Source organism: Pelophylax lessonae (genome assembly GCF_965119305.1).
Source record: "Pelophylax lessonae genome assembly, chromosome: 7".
Taxonomy (NCBI): domain Eukaryota; kingdom Metazoa; phylum Chordata; class Amphibia; order Anura; family Ranidae; genus Pelophylax; species Pelophylax lessonae.
The window spans coordinates 148300103-148313905 of record NC_138774.1 but is presented as its reverse complement, the minus strand read 5'-3'; the positions used below and the strand labels follow the sequence as shown (position 1 = coordinate 148313905).

The following is a 13803-nucleotide window of genomic DNA, read 5'->3' as shown; positions in this document are numbered from 1 at the left end:
GCCCCGCAGCCTTCTGGGACCTGTAAAGTGTCCCAGAAGGCTGTGGGGGAAAGAGTGGAGGCCGAACTTTTGCACATATTGCTGCCGTTATCGGGCCTGAAGTGGAGGAGTGGGAACCTGTCAAAATTAGGTAGCCCCCCCCCCCCCAAAAAAAAAATGTAAAGGAGGAGGGGGCGGAGAAGGAGTTCCGCTTTAAAGACTCTATGGAGAAAATACTGTATTAATGTAATGCATCCAGTAACTTAAAATACATAAACCATAGACATTAGGTTTACAATACAGTTTGTCTCTTAAAATACCCTTCTTTTAGCTGTCCATTTAAAATACATTTTGGTGGGGTAATGTGTACAATAATGTATAGAAGTGATGGTTATCTCCACCTAGCAGCTGACGTGCATACTACTTAGTTCAATGTTATCCCACTAGAGTGCACTCACGAGAAACCTCCAGAAACCTGCAAAGGGACCCCTAAGGTTTCCACTGCCTAGGGGCCTCCACAGAGTTTAATTCAGTACCGTTAATCGCCCATGTAAATGTTGCCTAAGTGACATTTTATATACTGTATGTATATATATATATATATATATATATATATATATATATATATATATATACAGTATCTCACAAAAGTGAGTACGCCCCTCACATTTTTGTAAATATTTTATTATATCTTTTCATGTGACAACACTGAAGAAGTGAGTGTACAGCTTGTATAACAGTGTACATTTGCTGTCCCCTCAAAATAACTCAACACATAGCCATTAATGTCTAAACTGCTGGCAACAAAAGTGAGTACACCCCTAAGTGAAAAATGTACAAATTGGGCCCAAGTGTCAATATTTTGTGCGGCCACCATTACTTTCCAGCACTGCCTTAACCCTCTTGGGCATGGAGTTCACCAGAGATTCACGGGTTGCCGCAGGAGTTCTCTTCCACTCCTCCATGATGACATCACGGAGCTGGTGGATGTTAGAGACCTTGCGCTCTTGCACCTTCTGTTTGAGGATGTCCCACAGATGCCCAATAGGTTTTAGGTCTGGCGACAAGCTTGACCAGTCCATCACCTTTACCCTCAGCTTCTTTATCAAGGCAGTGGTCGTCTTGGAGGTGTGTTTGGGGTCATTATCATGTTGTAATATTGCCCTGCGGCCCAGTCTTTGAAAAGAGGGGATCATGTTCTGCTTCAGTATGTCACAGTACATGTTGGCATTCATGGTTCCCTCAATGAACTGTAGCTCCCCAGTGTCAGCAGCACTCATGCAGCCCCAGACCATGACACTCCCACCACCATGCTTGACTGTAGGCAAGACACACTTGTCTTTGTACTCCTCACCTGGTTCCTGACACACATGCTTGACACCATATGAACCAAAATATGTTTATCTTGGTCTCACCAGACCACAGGACATGGTTTGAGTAATCCATGTCTTTAGTCTGCTTGTCTTCAGCAAACTGTTTGCAGGCTTTCTTGTGCATCATATTTAGAAGAGGCTTCCTTCTGGGACGACAGTGTGTGGCGTATGGTCTGAGCACTGACAGGCTGACAGGCTGACCCCCCCCCCCCCCCTTTCAACCTCTGCAGCAATGCTGGCAGCACTCATGCATCTTTTTCTTAAAGTCAACCTCTGGATATGACGCTGAACATGTGCACTCAACTTCTTTGGTCCACTATTGCGAGGCCTGTTCTGGGTGAAACCTGTCCTCTGCATGGTCTTCGCCAGCTCAGTTTCAGGGTCTTGGCAATCATCTTATAGCCTAGGTCATCTTTAAGTAGAGCAACAATTCTTTTTTTCAGATCCTCAGAGAGATCTTTGCCATGAAGTGCCATGTTGAACTTCCAGTGTCCAGTATGAGAGAGTGAGAGCGATAAAACCAAATTTAACACACCTGCTCACCATTCACACCTGAAACCTTGTAACACTAATGAGTCAGACTGAAATCCAGGAGGGAAAATGGCTAATTGGGCCCAGATTGGAAATTTCGACTTAGGGGTGTACTCACTTTTAGTTATTTTGAGGGGACAACAAATTGACACTGTTATACAAGCTGTACACTCCCTACTTTACATTGTAGCAAAGTGTAATTTCTTCAGTGTTGTCACGTGAAAAGATGTAATAAAATATTTACAAAAATGTGAGGGGTGTACTCATTTTTGTGAGATACTGTATATAAAATCTCTTTATATTATGTATACCAGGAGTAACATTCATCTCTAAATTTCCCCTTCTAGAACAAATCTTGCTTCCATCAGCCCCCAAATTTCCCCCTCCCAGAAAAAAATCCCCCAAATTTCCCCTCCTAGGTCAAATCTTACCCCCTAATACCCCCAAATTTCCCCTCCTAGGTCAAATCTTACCCCCTAATACCCCCAAATTCCCCCTCTCTGCACAACAACCCCTCAAAATTCCACCTCCCAGCACAAATCTACACTTTTCTTCTTTCAGTACACGTCCCCCCCCCCCCCCATCCCACCACCTAGCACTATCCCTCTTGTTCCTGCACTGGAAGAACGCCAGCTGTCATAGCAGAGTGGCGGTCAGAGGTGGGCGGGACTGGAGCAACTGTCAAATGTCAGGTCCCAGCACACACCCCTCAAGGCTTGAGAAAGGGGGCAGAGCCCAAGAAATGTATCGGCCTGCCCTGCATCCATCCTATTGGCTGAAATTTGACAGCTGCTCTACTCCCGCTCAGCTCTGACATCACCACCACCACCAGCAGCTTTAACTGCTAGCATTCTTCCCGTACAAGCCGCCAGTTTTGACACTAGAGGGGCTGCTGCTAGCTTCACCATCTGCTGCATGTGATTCTGTTCTATCCGACTGTGCCCTTTTTGATGTCCATGGTGTGTCTGAGGCTGTCTGCATGCTGATCTTTCTGTACCCCAGGTGGAAGAGTACTTGTTTTCAATAAATGCTGTTACATTTAGTTTGACTAATTCCTGCGCCCTTTTTTCCTTTTTCAGAATTGGGAAGAAGGCAAGGGAAGCTGACTTCTAACCCTTTTGACAGGCAGCTGGTGAGCAAGTTGCAAGGCTATGGATTCACTACTCAGGGCCCCCCTTTGGTTGTCAGATCGGGACTTTAGAGAGCTTGCTTACCTACCCCCTACCTACATTGTTTTCTGGGAGGAGATGGGAGTGGGTAAACAAACCCTGCTCAGTCCCGATCTGACAGTTCAGATCTGGAGGGCTGGCACTGCAGTAGCTGTAGTGTGGGGTAGAGAGGGGAGAGAGCACAGCCCACACCTCCCGGCTCTCTCTTCCTCTAGAGATTTGGTGTGTCACTACCCGCTCTTAGCTGACAGGAGTAGTGATGATGCTGTCACTACTCCTGTCAGCTTGTAGCATCAGGAACTCTCCTTGGCGCCCCCCCCCCCTACATGAAACCAGTGCCCAGGGCAACCGCCCCTGCTGCCATCCCTTTTCCTAGCCCTGCATGTACTACTTTTTCCGTGATCCAGTGTGATTTCAGCCCATTCAAATGAATGGGCTGAAATTCACACTGCACTGAATTGCACAGAAACACGAACTCACCAAAAGTGAAAGAAAATTCCCAAATTTTGGGTTATTACTACAGGTATTGGGGTGGAAATGTTTTCATGGGGGCACTAATTCTGGTAACCCATGGGATTTCCCTCTTTTTGGAAAGTTTTCCTCCCACTTCCTGTCGTTTCTGTAGTACACAGATGGTAAAAAAAACAAACAAAAAAAAGACAAAAAACTGACAGGGGTTGCAACCCTTCCTTACTCTATTCAAAAAAAAAAAATATATATTTTGCCTTCAGTTAATCTTTAAAGTGGTTGTAAAGGCTCATGTTATTTATTTTTTTTTTTTTACCTGCATGTATTTTATGCATGATGGTCAAAAAACTTCTGTTTGAAGCAGCCCCCCCCCCCCCCCTGAAATACTTACCTGAGACCTATTGCGATCCGGCTCTCCAGGGACTCTCCCTCCTCACTGGCAGCCAGTGAGCCAATGAGGAGAGAGGGGGGTGGGGCAGAGTCGCGGCACTGTGTATGAATGGACATGCAAAGCAGTGGCTCAGGAGCGAGCCTGCTTGGGTGCCCCCATAGAATCAAGAGTGCTGGCAGGGGACCCAAGAAAAGAAGGAGCAGGGCTGCTCTGTGAAAAAACGCTGCACAGAGCAGGTATGCCATATTTGTTTTTTTAATTGCCTTTAATATTACTTTAGGGAAAGTCTTTGTAATAGAAGAGCTCCACTCCAGAGACCCATATCATCCGTCTTTTCTCCATTCCAGCACTGCAGCCCCCATCAGTCGCTTCAGATTTTGGCACCTCTGGGAGTGTCTGATGCCTGTGTCCCCATGCTATGGTTCCGTCTTCTGACCTCTATGTAATTACAACCACGACACTACCTGCCTAGAGTTTGCACATGTTCTCCCTGTGCCTGCCTGGGTTCCCTCTGGGTACTCTGGTTTCCTCCTACACTCCAAAGACATGCTGGTATCAGGGCCGGCTCTACCATGGGTCCCTCTGGGTCCATTGGACCCAGGCAGCACTTGGAGAGGGGCAGAAAATTAACTCCCAAGTTTTTTTTTTTAGCAGTTTTGTGTGTCATCAGTTTGCAGAGCGTTACTAGCGGCATTTCCCCATCTCATACGGTTGCCTGTAGTGCAATTTGATGAGTATGAGGAGGCGGATCGTCTCCTCTGAGAAACGTCCCTCATGTGATCGTGGTGTACGCAATGACGTTCAACATCAGCGCACTCCATTTCACGCAGGGCAGGCTGGATCTTCTGGGCAGTGCTCGCGGGAGACACAGTAGTGACAGGAAGATTGAGGACAGACAGTGGGTGTTTGGTGTGGACCAGTCTGCTGGTGGGTTATGGTTGAAGATAACAGGATATATAATATTTTCTAAATTAGATATTTATATAAAATAATGAATGAGGAGCCTTTTGGTGGGTGTGATTTTTTTTTTTGGGGGGGGGGCAGCATTTCATCCTTGGACCCAGGTAGCACAATGTCTTGGGCCAGCCCTGGCTGGTAGGTAAATGGCTCCAGTCTAAATCTGCCCTAGTACTGTTTGTGTATGTATGAATGTGTTATGGACCTTAGATTGTAAGCTCCTAGAGGACAGGGACTATTGTAAATGTACACTACATATATGTAAAGCGCTGTTTAATTTGACAGAGCGATATATTTGTACATGTAATAATAAATAATTTACTGTAGTGACACAGGGGGTGGAGGATAGAAGCATAGGGATGACACAGGTATCCGACACTCCAGGAAGTGTCAAAAAGATGAAATGACCATGACCTCATGCCTCAGAGTTCTTTTCCTCCTGGCTGCCACCTCTTTTCTTCAAGTTGCCACCTTTGTTCCCTCTTCACCCTCCATGCAGTCCTTTCACCCCCACCCCCACCATTCTTCTCTCCCCTCTACAGATGACAGTGGCAGCATGCAGCAAAATCCTGTTCAGAAGCCCTGTGTCCTGTCAGCTGCCTGCTTCTAGAGGAGGGGGTTGTTAAGTAGGGGGCTTTCTGACATACCTTCGTTATTTTCTGCCTGGTATTAGGAGCTCAGATCATTTGAATTTTTGCATTTTTAAACATCAGAATACATATCCAGGAAGGATGGCTTTGGACTCTGGAAGATGTAAGCTTTAACCTCAACTGAAATCAGAGCATTTTAAGACCGTTGCTTACAAAGGGTTAAATCTCATGCTCACAAGCGATTAAAATCTGACGTGTAGCTGAGCTCTTCCCTAGCTGCATGGAGTCATGGGCGGTGACTGGGGCTGGAGGGCTTTATTGGGCTGGAGAGGAAACTCTGTATGGAGTTAAAGCACGTCAGCTGAGGGAGGCAGGAAGGAGAGGAGAGCGAGTGGTAAGTAAGCATCCTTCTATCTGGGGGGGGATTACATGATCAGCAGGGATCTCACAGCCACATCACATTCATTAATCATTGTAATGAGCCTGTGATCATCACATCCACTCTTCAATCAGAGACACACACAGGCTGGCAGCAACACAATCACACACTGCCTTGGATTTGTTCAAACATGCTGCACTCTGGAAGTTTTACAACTTTTCTATAGAGCCAACATATTCCATAGCGCATCGCAGCAAGATGGTGATTTGAATGACATTTGTTCCCAATGACATTATTAAGTTATGATCTGCTTTCTTCCATTCCCAAAAAGACTTCATGTCCTCTGCTTAGCATCAGACTAAGCTCACTTTTCATATCATGGGGCTACATTGCTTTCCTTGCTGTGGATATGAAATCAGAGGTTGTCATTTTTGTTTTAAAACTTTAGTATTCAATGTACAGCATTTTGTTACTTAGGTTTCATATGTATTAGTTAGGGCTAATTTACATCTGTTTCTAAAAGCAGCACAAATGCATATGCAAGCAAAAAAAAATTTACACCAATGAATGGGGGGGGGGGGAAAAAAAAAAAATATATATATATTTATTGAAATAAATTCTCATTCCAAAAAAATGCACTGCAAACCTCCATGCTGAAGTGCACAGTAAATGCAGAGTGGTGTACATGAGCCCTTATTCCTGACTGTTTGTTTACTGTGTGTGGGTTTTTTTTCTTGGTACTGTAACCTTGTGTGTGTGTGTATGTATGTATGTATGTGTGTATATATATATATATATATATATATATATATATATATATAATAAATTTTTTTTATTTAGTAATTGTTAATGTTTACAGCATTCAGTTACATATTGTGTTCATATGTATTCATTTTTTATTTTTATTTTTTGATGACTTACTATAGTAACTGTGTTTATTTAAACAGCATTCCATTGCACATACTTTTTTTTTTTTTTTTTTTTTTCTTCCTGTTTTTGTTTTATAACTGGTGTGTGTGGAGGGTTTTTTGTTTTATTATTATTGTTTTATAAATAGGCATGGTAAACTGTTTTATATACTGCAGTCAGAACACACTACTTTTCATAAATATTCGTTTTTATTCCTGTTAGTTTAAAGCTTACTGGTATCTTAGCATTGTGATAGATGTGTGTATGTGGTGTTTTGTTTTTTTTTTTTTTTTTATTACTTTTAGTATGGTAATTCGTTTTTATGTATACAGCCTTCAGTTCCACAAGTTTCATATGTATTTTGTTTTATTTTCTGATTGTTTTAGCTTAACTTTTTCTCAACTGTTTTTCTAGTAAGTGGTGGGAAGGCTGGACAGCTTCACTCTTATCTTTGTTTATACTGCATTATAAACTATAAAATATATTAAAAAAAATAAATATATATAATATAAGCATGTCACTTTATGTGCATTGGGTCCCAAGAGTGTCCCTTTTTTCCTTTTTTTTGCTTTGTTATCCTTCCACATATTAACACATTTCAGTGACTTGAAGGGAAATGCCTAGGGTGAAGTTACAGGGAAGTCAGACTGTTAAACTAGGGATGTTTTTTACCAGTGAGACCACACATGTTGATTTTCTTTAATCGCTGGAGCAGAACATTCATAGCTTTATGGTACTTCATGCTATATAGGGTTTGGTGTTACCATTGTAGAAATGACAGTCATCTTTTGGGCAGGGGCTTTTTTCTTCTCCTCAAGCCTCTTCTGCTTCCAGAAAAAGGCAAACCTCACCTATTTATAAATGATTCTATTCAATGAAAAGGGTGTGCTGACACTATGCTGGACTGCAAATATAAAGGGGAACTTTAACACCCCACCAGCACCCCCTCCTGTGTGTGGTTGTTTTTTTTTTTTTCTTCTAACCCCCCTACTATGTTTTTCACTGGGGTAGACTTAATAAACCTACTCCTGTATCCAGCATTGCTCTGCTGTGAATTAGAAGGTCCCTCTGACATCAGGAGTCAGCGGTCTCTTCCTGGCTAAGACAGTTGGCCCCTGGTGATGCACCATCAGGTCTGCTCTTCTCCAGCTGCTGTTGAGGCATATGTCTTCTGAGATATGTGATTGCATATCCCAGAAGACACCAGGAGCAGGTTACATGTCGTTTTGCTTGGGCAAGAATGGGGGTGAGTTAGAGCAGGAAAAAACACAAGAGGTAAATAATCAAAATAGAAAAAAGGGGGCTTTGTTCACATCAGTGTGACCTGCATTCTGTGGGTAGGGCAGCCCATTAATTTCAATGGGCTACCCTACCTGCAGAAATGTGGGGGGGGGGGGGGGGAGTCCCTGGAGTGCCTGACCTTTTTTAAAAATGCCATGGCATGGTGGTGCGGCACCATGGAGTTTTGCGCATGTAAAAACACTGGCATAAATGACACCACAAGTGGCCGCTAAAGAGCAGCACGATTTCCTGCTCACAAAATCACCCTCGTTCCTGACCAGCACAAGTGTGAACCTACCCTTAGGTTGAGGGAGGGTTATCGTACTTGCTGTGGAGGTCTGCTTTCTCCCCACCAGGTTTAAAGCGGATCTTCGCTGCATCTGAGCACCACAAACCAAAACTCTATTTAATTTTTTTTAATATTCAAAGCAAATTTCCCCATCCATCCAGGTCTCAATGCTTTATTTTGTTGAGAAATCACTTTGAAAAACAACCCCCCCTAGCATTTCTGGCCGTGGCCATCTTCAGTAAGGGCAGATGATTCACATAGCATTTACTTCTAGAATCCATCTACCCCTAGCTCATGTATGCAGGAGAGTGTGCTTAGCTGAGAACCCCCCCCCCCCTTTCTCTCCTCCCCTCCTAAAGACTCCTGGGATGTATGTCCTCATTTGCCTAGGCAAGAAACAGGAAGAAATGTAAGAAAGTTTAAGACCAGTAAATATGATTTACTTTCCTATCCAAAAAATAATTCAATGTTGATTGGGAGAGTGAAGTTCCGCTTTAAGGCAGGCCATAGACAGTGCAAATTTCTTTCCTGCAACCTGAGGTTGCAGGAAAGAAATTCCCCCATCATTGCATACAGTGCTGACAGGGTAATCCCGCCTGCCAAGCAATTGTCTGCTCCCGAGGATGAGTTGGGTGGGGAAAGCCGTCCCCACCTGGAGAAGACAGTGGTTATAGCAGCCACTAGCGATAATCCCAAATTAACCGGCATGCTTATTGTACCCAAGTTGATTGCTCAACTCGGTACATTCAGCCTAACCACACACAGACTCAACCTGTCTGTGGCGAGCCTAACTTGAATTGCATGAATTTAAATGGACAAAATATCAGATTGACTCTGACTCTGATCAGGTCTAAACTGCCTGTCAGATAACCTTTTACTTAGTGGTTGGGTAGCTTGAAGGCTCAGCTTGCCTAAAACCAACATTTTGATATATGGGAGGATGTTGGTCAGTTTTTAGTATATTTATATTCCATCACTAAAATGGACTGACTAATCAGGAAACCCACCCCGATGTACATCACTGGAGTAAATGCATAGTGCATGAAGAAAGGGAAAAGGGTTTAGGATGTGTAGTGCTTTAACAAACTAAATGCCTTTTTCAGGTAGGGTGTACATCTACCTAAACAAGGACCTTCACAGCAGGATGACCTGGTATTATTTTAATGAAAGATTGAAAATGACTTTTGCAATTGAATTACCATGTTACATTTTTTTTATGAGTTTACAGTAATTGAGTGTACATAATGGTGTAGAGCAGCCTTTCTCAACCAGGGTTTCCCCAGAGGTTGTAGAACAAGGGGCAAAATCTGTCTTTGAGATGCGTATCCACTCACACCAATTATCTTTTTGACTATCAGTAAGGGGAGCATTCTTCCCATTGACTACCGATATAAAAAGCCTTTTGCCCACTGACCATCATGCTAATGTACCTTGAGCTGTAGATCTAGTAATTATTGGCAGAGGTTCCCTGGGAAATGAAAATTTCTTTCAAAGGTTCCTCCGTGTTTAAAAGGTCGAGACAGGCTGATGTAAATGCTAAGGCTGGCCATACACTATACAATTTTCTTATTCAATTTCCTTTAGATTTACCTTAAACTATGTAGTACAAGGGCCTGCCTGTTTGCATACAAATTGAAAGTTTGTAGGTTTGACCCTATATTACATGGTTTTGGTAAATCTAAAGGAAAGTTGAACAAGAAAATTGTATAGTGTATGGCCAGCCTAAGTGAAATGCTTTAGAGCTCTATCTGCCTTGGAATCTCCCCTGATAGTGATTCTTCCAAGGAAAGAATGACTAACTGACCATATCATCATCGCATCATGCCATTCAAACCAAGGACAGCCTTGAGTCTTTATTACAAACTTCTGATCTATTCAATCCTCCTTCAGCCTGCTGGCATAAGGCAATAATGGAGGCATGTTTTCCATACACTTGAAATTCATATATCCAATAAGGAACAAGACCTTCTGATTACCAAAAAGTTAATGATCAGTTATGTAGTAAAGTTCTTTTTAGAGTGGATCTTCCCTCTCCAAATCAACATTTAATATTATTAATCCTCATGCTGCTGGCATTAGTACATGGATAGGGAAGTAGATCATACAGTAAACCCCCCTCCATTGCGGGGGTTACGTTCTGGACCCAGCCGCGAAAAGTGAAATTCCGCGAAATAGAAAAACCCTATTAAAATGCATTGTAGGCATGTTTTTTTTTTTTTTTTACTGTCACTGTACGTGTAAAAGCATTTTAAGGTCTTTAAACACACTTTTAAAACAATAGAAACTCATTTAAACACATAAAAGATACTAAGAGACAGAGCAAGAGCTATGGAAAACACAAAAATATTTCATTTTTAATGATTTATATAGTAAAATAACATTACAAAAAAAACGCAAATTACTGTATTGTGTTAAACTTTTTTTTTTTTTTTTTTTTTTTTTTACACTTCTTCAGTTACTTCCTGGTTTCTTGCCTAGGATAGTTCTTCCGGGGACATGCATCCCAGGAGTCTTCAGGAGGGGAGGAGAGAAGGGTTCTCGGCTAAGCACACTCTCCTCAATTCATGCTTGAGCTAAGGTGGATTCTAGGAAGTAAATGCTATGTGAATCATCTGCCCTTACTGAAGATGGCCACAGCCAGAAATTCTAGGTTTTTTTTTTTTTTTTTTTTCAAAGTGATTTCTTGACAAAGCATGGAGACCTGGATGGATGGGGGAATTGGCTTTGAATACTAAAAATGAATCAAATAGTAATTTTGGTTTGTGGTGCTCAGATGCAGTGAAGAATCAGATTTAGGCTGGGTTCACACTTTTGCAAATTGGATGCGGGGAAACCATAAATGTCAGGAGATTGTGACTGGCTCTCTATGGAGCCAGTCACTTATCTCTGGAGCAGCTCCGGTGTGAATCGCAGAGGGGTCCTGTCCGTCTACTGGTCCATTTCCGGTCTAAATCCAGCCAAATTTATTTCTAGTCTGCATTATCTTTTTATTTAATTGTAAGTAGGGAGTGATAAAAGTTAGGAGTTTAAAAAAGAAAAACTTTGAGAACATGTTTACATGATCCATAAGATGTACTTCAGATACTGTATAATTCATAGGAAATGAGTAAAAATGGTCAAAGACTCCACCGATATGTAAATCTTTAAAAAAATTCCAAGGTGCCTTGTTAACATTTTCAGAAAACAAACAAATCCATTATTTCTTAAATTTTACTGTTGCGTATCAAGTGTTGAGCTTCCGGATTATGCTCAGGGTGTGCTCTGACATGGTAACAATCTGACATTCCTACAATTGTCTCTTTCATGCTTCATAAAACAAAGTATTGTTTATTTGGCATGTGATCTCCCAAGGGAGAGTAGGGATAGAGTTTTGTCACATAATGTCCAGTGAATCTTACAATCTCGTAAAAAGCGGAATGACGGCACAAGCTAGTCAAAGGGGAGCTTCTACTCTTTTGGATACCTGAATACCTTTTTAATTATTTATTGCTGCTATTCATGGAAAACAAAATGAATAACTGAAAGACACAAGATTTTAACCTTTCCATTTTTTGTTCACTTTATCAAAAAATTACAGCTTGAGAAGAAGTGGTGTTTTTACCCTGACCAGTGTTAATTTCGTTGACTAAAAGGTTTTCGTCTACTAAATTAACACCATTTTAAATAAAACATTTTTAAATACGACTAAAACAATTCAGATGACTAAAATACGACTAAAACGGCATTTTAGTCATAAGACTAGAACTAAGATTAAGTTGAAAATTGACATCAAAATTAACACTCCTCTGCTGGCCATTTCTAAATCCGCAACACAATTCCATCCAGAGCCTGTAATAATATCACATTAAAGTTTAAACCTGTATTGCACCACCGCATAAGTAAGGGACATCTACTAAGCTGCTGAAAACTAAAAAATTAAGAAAAAGGCTTTTCTTAACTTTTTCCCTAATATTTAATGTTGGCAATATATTCAGGTAATATGTGCAATGACATTACAGCCAATGGAGTTTAAAGTTTTTTTTTTTTTTTTTGTATTTTTTTAAAGTTGCACTTTTAGTTTGTCAAAAAGCAATATTTCTGTTTTGTTTATGAAACTTTGGTTTTATTTATAAAGAGGTTATATAGTATATCACAATGGCTAAGGCTCCGTTTCCACTATTGCAGCTACAAAGTCACGCTACTTCTAGCGCGACTTTGTAGTGTGACTTGTTTGCGGCTACTTCTGGGGACTTCAGTGCGACTTCCTTCTATAATGAGGGACAAGTCGCACTGAAGTCTGCCCAAAAGTAGTGCAAAAACCTTTTTACAAGTCGCTGCGACTCAAGTCGCTGCAGTTAGAACGGGCCTAATTGAAAATAATGTGTTTGGACTTGTGTGACTTGACATGTGTCAAGTCGCACTACAAGTCGCAATAGTGGAAACGGAGCCTAAATCTGTGTCTGTAGTTAATCCCAGAAATAATATCCTATTATTCGATTTTTTTTTTTTTACTCCAGGCATATACAATTAATTTGGAAATGCTAGAGAAATGTTTAAATAATGCATTACAATTTAACCTAAACCTATTCGGTTTGTAGTTTGACTAAAAAGTATGAGATTTTAGTTGACTAAAAACACTAAAACAATTCAGATGACTAAAATACGACTAAAACTAAAATGGAATTTTAGTCAAGACTATAGCTAAAACTAAATCGAAATTTTCTGCCAAAATTAACACTGATCCTGACTTGCTCACTGTGCCATTTAGTTCTGTTAATGCTGCATGTGCAGATTTGAATGTTCCTCCATAATGAATCTCATTTAACCACTTGCCGACCGCCGCACGACTATCTACGTGGGCGGTCAGCCCCTCACAGGCAAAGTGACGTAGGTCTACGTCGCTCGCCTGTGAGGGTTTAGGGAGCGAGCGCGCGCCGCCGGAGGCGCGCTCCCGCGTGGTCACGGACCCCCCCCGCGCGTGTGACCGGCGGACCCGATCGCCGCCGGCCACTCTGCGATCGGCGGGGGAGAGGGAGAAAGTCAGGCAGCTTGTGTAAACAAGCTGCCTGTCATTCTCCTCTCTGTATGAGAGATGATCACATGGATCTACTATGTAGATCCATTGATCACTCTGCATACAGTTGAAGCCCCAGCCAATCACAGTTAGAAGCACGCCCCTAGGGACACACACAGCCCCTCCCTCTCAAATAAAGTTAACCCCTTCACTACCAGTGTATTTTTACAGTAACAGTGCATATATATAGCACTGATTACTGTAGAAATGTCACTGGTAACCCCAAAAGTGTCAAAAATGTCAGTCAAGGGTCCGATCTGTCCGCCGCATTGTCGCAGTACCGCAAAAAAAATCGCAGATCGCCGCCATTACGCGTTAAAAAAAAAACAACAAAAATGACAAAAATCTTTCCCTTTGTTAGTAAACGCAATAACTTTTGCGCAAACCAATCAAAATACGCTTTTTGCGATTTTTTTTTTTTTTTACCAAACATA

The 13803-nt window shown here is 41.8% G+C and overlaps 1 protein-coding gene across 1 annotated transcript in view; it reads left to right on the top strand.

Annotated features, from left to right (window-relative positions):
• The first annotated feature begins 5786 nt into the window (after positions 1-5786).
• Positions 5787-13803, top strand: part of KIAA1210 — a 178295-nt gene continuing 170278 nt past the window's right edge. The window contains exon 1 of the mRNA XM_082263498.1: positions 5787-5852. The gene's annotated coding sequence lies outside the window, so the exon portion shown is untranslated. The remainder of the gene's footprint in view (positions 5853-13803) is intronic.